Raw genomic sequence first — 8,129 nt, 5'->3', positions numbered from 1 at the left:
TCTGAGAAGCTCCTGTGGGAGGAAAATGTTTGCAAACTTCCACATATGTCCACGCTATGGACATGCTCTAAACCTATGGGCCGAGGCTGCTAACTGGCAGCCTGTGGACCACACGTAGCCTGTAGGTGTGTTCTGTTTGGCCCCATGGTGTTTTGTTTTTGTTTTTTAAGTTGAATTGGTTGCCCTACTCTAAAACTTCACATGATTCACATGATCCAGGTTTTTGGCTTCTCTTGAGAAAAGGGAAGATCTGGCAACCCTGAAGCTGCATTTCCTCACAGTAGCATCACCTGGGTCTGAGCGGAGATGCTCCCTGTAGATGGGAGCACCACTTCCTACTGCTTCACTCCCACCAAGTTTTCTTCATGTATGTATCCTGCCTGGGTCCAGAAGGCAGCTGAACTGGGGACTCCTGGACTGTGAAGGCCCCTTTGTCATTGATAGAGAGCACTGCTGCTAGTGATCTGTTGCATTGGACCATCTAACCCCTCTTCCTACACCAGAAACCAGTGTTTGTGATTTCTACAGACACCGGCAGAAATCAGTTGTGATCCCAGCATAAATCAGTGTTTGTGATTCCTGCAGCTGTGCCTTCCCTGAGTTTATAATAAATGCCACAGTTGAAGACATGTGTCATGTTACCAGCAGGTTCTCATATGAGGATCAAGGGCATGAACCCCTCTTTGAAATTTGTCTCCCCACATTGTTTCTAGGTTCTTTAACGTCCAGGGGGCTTCTGTCTGTGCAGAGGAACATTCTCTACAACTTCTAGTATAACTGATGCTCAATTTATCAAATTTATATGCCTAATAAACAAAACTAATAAATTTTTAAGTTTCTTAAACTACAGTTTTACATTTAAATCCTGTTATAAAATATTTCTTTTGAATGAAAATAACAGAAGCCCCTACTCAAAATGGCTTAGACAACACGGAAATGTATTATCTCACGTGACATGAAGCCCTGATGCTGGGTGGGCTGTGGGCACGTTGTGCCCCGGCTGCAGCTCTGCTTTGTTATGATTCTCTTGGTTCTGCCCTTCTCTGTGTCCTGGCAGCACCCTCAGGCTTGTAGCAGAAGTGGCTGCTGCAATGACATTATCCATAGCCAGACACAACAATTCAGAGAAAACGGGATTCTTTTTTTTTTTTTTAAGCTCTTTATTGGAATATCATTGCTTTACACTCTTGTACCAGCTTATAAGGTACACCAAAGTCAATCAGCTGTATTGATACACATATCCCCATATCCCCTCCCTCCCACGACTCCCTCCCACCCTCCCCGTCCCGGTCCTCTAAGGCATCACCCATCATCGAGTTGATCTCCCTTTGTTATACAGCAACTTCCCACTAGCTATCTATTTTACAGTTGGTAGTGTATATATGTCTATTCTACTCTCTCACTTTGTCCCAGCTTCCCCTTCGCCCCCCGCCCCCCCCAACCCCGTGTTCTCCAGTCCATTCTCTGCATCTGCATCCTTCTTCTTGCCCTGTCACTGGGTTCATCAGTACCATTTTTTTTTTTTTTAGATTCCGTATATATGAGTTAGCATACAATATTTGTTTTTCTCTTTCTGGCTTACTTCACTCTGTATGACAGACTTTAGGTCTATGCACCTCATTACATATAGCTCCATCTCATTCCTTTTTATAGCTGAGTAATATTCCATTGTATATATATGCCACATCTTCTTTATCCATTCATTTGTTGATGGACACTTAGGTTGCTTCCATGTCCTGGCTATTGTAAATAGTGCTGCAATGAACATTCTGGTACATGTTTCTTTTGGGATTATGCTTTTCTCTGGGTATATGCCCAGTAGTGGGATTACTGGATCATATGGTATTTCCATTTTTAGTTTTTGAAGGAACTTCCAACCTGTTTTCCATAGTGGCTGTACCAACTTACATTCCCACCAACAGTGCAGGAGGGTTCCCTTTTCTCCACACCCTCTCCAACATTTGTTGTTTCCAGATTTTTTGATGATGGCCATTCTGACTGGTGTGAGGTGGTACCTCATTGTGGCTTTGACGTGCATTTCTCTGATGATTAGTGATGTTGAGCATCTTTTCATGTGTTTGTTGGCCATCTGTGTGTCTTCTTTGGAGAAATGTCTATTTAGGTCTTCTGCCCATTTGGGATTGGGTTATTTGCTTTTTTGGTATTAAGCTGCATGAGCTGCTTGTATATTTTGGAGAGAAAACAGGATTCTTATTTCCCTTTTTTGGGACTGTGGAAATCTCTCTCAGAAGCCTCATGTAGACTTTAACTCCCATCTCATTGGCCAAAATTGTGTCACGTGCCTGTTCCTAAACCAATCACTGGTGAGGAGAATGGGACCATCCATTGGCTTTTACTAATTATCCCAGAGTGGAATGAATGCTGAGAAGTCCATCATAATGATCACCACATCACTTACTTAAATTCCCTTAAACAATCTGAGTTATAATCACAAATCCAATAAGACCAGTTCCTCAAACATTTGAAACATCCCAACACACCAAATAGCAGACAGAAAGATGATAATAAAAATAATCATGAAGGCTATAACCACATTTAAATCTAAAATATTAAAACCATGCATTTCATTTCCTTTTCATTACTTCTATACTTATTCATAGAAGTAATATTTATTTTGATACTTTTCTAGGTTACAGTGATTTTACTAGACCCCAAATTAAAATAATACCATTTCATACTGCCCAAGGTTGTAGGTTATTTATGTAGGTTGGGGTTATTTATAATTAGTTCTTGGCTGGAGCAGGGGATTTGGTGGCACCTTCTAAACTTGAGCCGGTGTGCATCAGGCTGCCCTCCCCCCTTTTATAACAGCTTTATTGAGATAAAATTTACATACCATACCATTCACCATTTAAAGTATGCAATTCAATAGCTTTTAGTATACCCACAGAACTGTGCCGCCATCACGCAATCGATTTTAGAGCATTTTCGTCATTCCAATGGGAAACCCATTGGGAGTCACTCCCCATTCCCCCCCCACTTCCAAGCCCCAGGCAACTACCAATCTATTTTCTGTCTCTGTGGGTTTGCCTATTCTGGACATTTATACAAGTGGAATCATACACTATGTAGAAGCTGGGGCCCTTTTAATCATTAAACTTTCCTTGCTCCATCAGTGGCATTTATCATGCCTATATCTTTCATACGGGGATTTCCTGAAATTGTGTATTTTAAAGTTTTGCTTAGTTAGTACATGTGTACCTCATTTTATTGTGCTTTGTTAATTGCACTTCGCAGATACTGCGCTTTATATGAATTGAAGGTTTGTGGCGACCTTATGTTGAGCAAGTCTGTTGGCACCATTTTCCCTATTTGCTCACTTCACATTTCTGTGTCACTTTTCAATAATTCTCCCAATACTTCAAATTTTTTCATTATTATATTTTTATGGTGATGTGTGGACAGTGATCTTTGACATTACCATTGCATAAAGATTATGACTCACTGAAGGCTCAGGTGATGGTTAGTATTTTTTTAGCAATAAAGTATTTTGTAATTAAGGTAGGTACATTGGCTTTTTAGACAATGCTATTGCACACTTAATGGACTACAGTATAGTGTGAACATAACTTTTCTATGCACTGGGAAACCAAAAAATTCATGCGATTTGCTTTATTGCCATGTTTGCTTTATGGCAATATATGCTTTATTGTGGAGGCTGGAAATGAACCCACAGTATGTCTAAGGCATGCTTGTATTATATAACTGGTTGTACTGCCTTTGTTATATATTTACACAGTTGTTTGGAATGATTGGTAATATAAACTTGCCTTACATATTAAACATTCACTGCCTTCTTTTTTTCTTCCATGCCTTCCTTCCTTTCGTCTTTCCGCAAATAAACATTGAGCATCTTCTCTGTATCAGGTACTGTGCCAGGCACTTGGAATCCAGCAATGAACATGCAGGTCGGCCCTTCGCCTCATGGACTTAAGAGTTGGGTGGAAGTCCTGTTCTTTCTGCTGATGACTTGAGGAGGCCATGCCCTGTGGGTGCTGCAGAGTTACCACTCCAGGACTGTTCAGGGTCCTCAGAATAGCTTCTTGCTCCTTCTCATATTTCCAGTCTTCCCCCATCTCTCCCACCATCTAATCTCTGACATACTGTCTTCAGGTGTATACTTATCATCATTTATTTTTTATTTTTATTTATTTTTTAATTAATTTATTGGCTGTGTTGGGTCTTTGTTGCTGCTTGCAGGCTTTCTCTAGTTGTGGTGAGTGGGGGCTACTCTGTTGTGGTGCTTGGGCTTCTCATTGCAGTGACTTCTCCTGTTGAGGATCACAGGCTCTAGATGCGTGGGCTCAGTAGTTGTGGCGCAAGGGGTTAATTGCTCTGTGGCATGTGGGATCTTCCCGGACCAGGGATCGAACACCTGTCCCCTGCATTGACAGGTGGATTCTTAACCACTGTGCCACCAGGGAAGTCCCTTTACCATCATTTATGCAAACTTTTCCATACATGCTTAATTATCTTATTATCACAATAACTCATAAAATATGTATCAGATTTGGTTTGTTACCAAGTTTTATTTGATTACAACACTAAACTGTTCATTTGTTTCATATTTATACCTAGCTTCTTCCCAAAAAAGGATTAAAATTGAAGCTGAACATAGGTCATTTATAAATAGCCAAGGTATAGATGTTAACAGTTAAGAAAATCTTTCTTACAGTTGAGCACTAAATTTATTTTGGACCAAAAAAAGAATGCAAACAAATTTGCATCAATGAAGAGACTTCTGAATAGTGATAGATGATTCAAATAAAGATTCTAAAAGAGAAGAGATGATAATCATAGATTTGGTGAGGGGTTAAAAATGAAGGTAGTAGAAGGCCTATTAAATAACTATATTTTTACATTAGAATAATTAAAAGTTGGATAAATGTGGAAAGATTTAACGCAAACTAATGGGGACTTAGAAAAATATTCTTTACCTGAAAACAACTTTACTCACTACCAGATTGACTTGCACACCCAACATCCAGATTTTGGATTCTACTGTGCTCCTTAAAAAAAAGCCAAGACTTTTTAAAGCATACCATATTCCATATGTTGGAACAGGGAAAAACCAGGAGGGACTCATAACATCTGAGAAAAGGATGCTTCCAAAAATATTTGAAATAGTGCTGACTGGACATTGAAACCAATATAACAGGGCTCTCAGTGGCCATCTTGTGATTCTTTTGAGCATCAAAAAAGAATAATAATTACAGTTAATTATAACATTTCTAAAGTCCATGATTCAAAGGGAAAAGTTTTAAAGAAGCATATAAAAAAGGTAATCATAACACCAAAGGAGGCTAAATATAATATATATTTAAATTCTTATTAATTTTCAAAATAGGTGTTAATATTTCTGGCTGCTTTGTTTCTTCTGGTAAGTACATTTTGTGTATTTCTGGGGCTCAGGGCAGCCACCCCAAAATGTGCCTCAATGGCTTATACATTATTTTGAATTAAAGTTACTTAAGAAACAGCCAGCATAAGAGGGACACTCTGACTCTCCTTTCTGTGTCCCTGAGAGCAGGAAATAAGTCTCTCATATGAAAGGTGCACTCCCTGCATCTGGAGGTAGTAGACCCTTATCACTAGAGACAAGGAACTCAGGCCAAGAAGCCTATATAAACAAACCTTGTTCCTTCTTTAATTTCCTACCCCAAGCCCAAACTCTGTTTCGATTCTTCACTAATTGAGCATCCAAAACCTAAGTTTCTTTGTCCTGTCACTTCACAAATTTATTGTTTTGCTTTTTTGTCTAAAGAGTCTAAAAGCTGCCTGCTTTGTGCACTTCTTTGGTCCCATTTCTATGTCACCTCCATGTGCATGCATTAAAATTTGTTTCTTTTCCGCTTGTTAATTTGTTTTGTGTCAATTTTATTATTCGTCCCACAGGAAATCAAAAGGGGTAAAGGGGAAATTTCCACTTCCCCAACAGTATAAAGTATAAATGTATATTTCTCTCAGTGTAATGAGGGAAGAATGTATACAGGGAACAAAAGTAAGCCAAAGAATTATGTAAAAAGCAGAAATTGTACTAAGAACAGGAAAATATGATTAACCTGATGGTCACATAATAACCAGGTAAAAAGGGGGTCTGATAATGTGTTACAAGATGGTGCGTCAATCAAATACCATAGAGAAAGATAGCTGACTCTACAGTTTCAATCCTTTGTTTCCCAGGAAGTAAAATCTTCCAATGATTCTACTAATGTATCAAAGGTTAGATGATGGGAAAGATGGGGGAAGATTGGAAATATGAGAAGGAGCAGGAAGCTATTCTGAGGATCCTGAACAGTCCTGGAGTGGTAACTCTGCAGCACCCACAGGGCATGGCCTCCTCAAGTCATCAGCAGAAAGAACAGGACTTCCACCCAACTCTAAGTCCATGAGGCGAAGGGCTGACCTGCATGTTCATTGCTGGATTCTCAGTGCCTGGTTAAATAATGATATAGGGAAGATATTCAACACTTATTTGTGGAAGGAAGAAAGGAAGAAAGGAAGGAAGGAAGGCATGGAGGAAGAAAGGAAGAGAGTGAAGAATGGAAGATTTTTTTTTTTTTTTTGACATTGCTGATTTCCCCTCCATCCTTATTGAGGTATAATTGACAAATAAAAATAGTATATGTTTAGGGTGTATGACTTGATGCTTTGATATATTTGTATATCAAATACATTTGGTTTGGTTTGTTTGGTTTGTTTCTGTATCTTGACTGTTGTAAATAATTGCTACAATCAAGCTAATTAACATATCCATCACCTCACATAGTTACCTTTTTTTTTTTTTTTTGGTGGCGAGAACATTTAAGATTTACTGTCTTAGCAAATTTCAAGTATACACTACAGTATTGTTAAACTATATTCACATTGCTGTACATCAGATCTCCAGAACTTATTCACCTTACAAAGCTGAAACTTTGTGCCTTTGGCCGACATTTCCCTACTTCTCCCTCCCCTCTAAGCCTCTGGCAACTATCATTTTACTCTTACCGTCTGTGAGTTTACTATATTAGACTTACTTATAAGTGAGATCATACAGTATTTGGCTTTCTGTGTCTGGCTTATTTCACTTATAATGTCCTCCAGGTTCATTTATGTTGTTGCAAATGTGAAGATTTCCTTCTCGGTAAAGGCTGAATAATATTCCATTGCATGAGTATATATATGTATATGCCACATTCTTTACCCACTCCCCATCAATGGACATTTGGTTTGCTTCTGTATCTTGGCTGTTGTAAATAATTCTGCAATGAACATTAGAGTGTAGATATCTCGTCAAGATGCTGATTTCAGTTTTGATGTGTGAGTGTTTTCTCTACATCAAGCAATCCTCCAACACCAGCTGGTGTCAATTCTGACATTATCTACCTGGAGATAGCATCAAATCTCATAAGTTAAAGGTTCAGTCCTACAAGACTCACCTGACTTCAGATGCCAATTCCAAGTTGTTACTGTGCTTCTGACCCACTGGCTCTAATCGGAGGTTCCCATGACCCCCTTCTTGGGTATTTGATTAATTTGCTAGGATGGCTCACGGAAGTCAGGAAACCAGTTTACTTATTAGATGACTGGTTTATCACAAAAGATACTAAAGGATATGAATGAACAGCCAGATCTGAAGAGATACATAGGGTGAGTTTCCAAAAATAGGAGCTTCGGTTTCTGTAGAGTTTGGGGCCTGGCATGTGGATGCATTCTGGTCCAACCAGGAAGCTCTCCAAATCCTGTCTCCTCTTGCAACGGAAGCTCCGTTACACAGAAACAACTGATTAAGTCATTGGCCATTGGTGATTATCTCAATCTCTGAGCCCTCTCCTGTTTCCCAGAGGTCAAAAGGGGTGGGACTGAAAATTCCAACCCTCTAATCAAATAGTTGGTTCCTAGGGCAGTCAGCCTCTATCCTTAGGTTCTTTCCAAAAGTTACATCATTAACATAACAAAAGACACCATTATGGCTCGCAACACTTAGGAAATTCTAAGGGTTTTAGGAGCTTTGTGCCAGAAATTGGACAAAGATAAAATGTATATTTATTACAAATCACAATATCACATAGCCAAAGCACCATTATACTTTATTTTTTTATAGATGGAAAATTTTTTTCTTTTTT

Source organism: Hippopotamus amphibius, chromosome 9 (assembly GCF_030028045.1).
Source record: "Hippopotamus amphibius kiboko isolate mHipAmp2 chromosome 9, mHipAmp2.hap2, whole genome shotgun sequence".
Classification (NCBI taxonomy): Eukaryota; Metazoa; Chordata; class Mammalia; order Artiodactyla; family Hippopotamidae; genus Hippopotamus; species Hippopotamus amphibius.
This window is presented reverse-complemented; position numbering follows the sequence as displayed.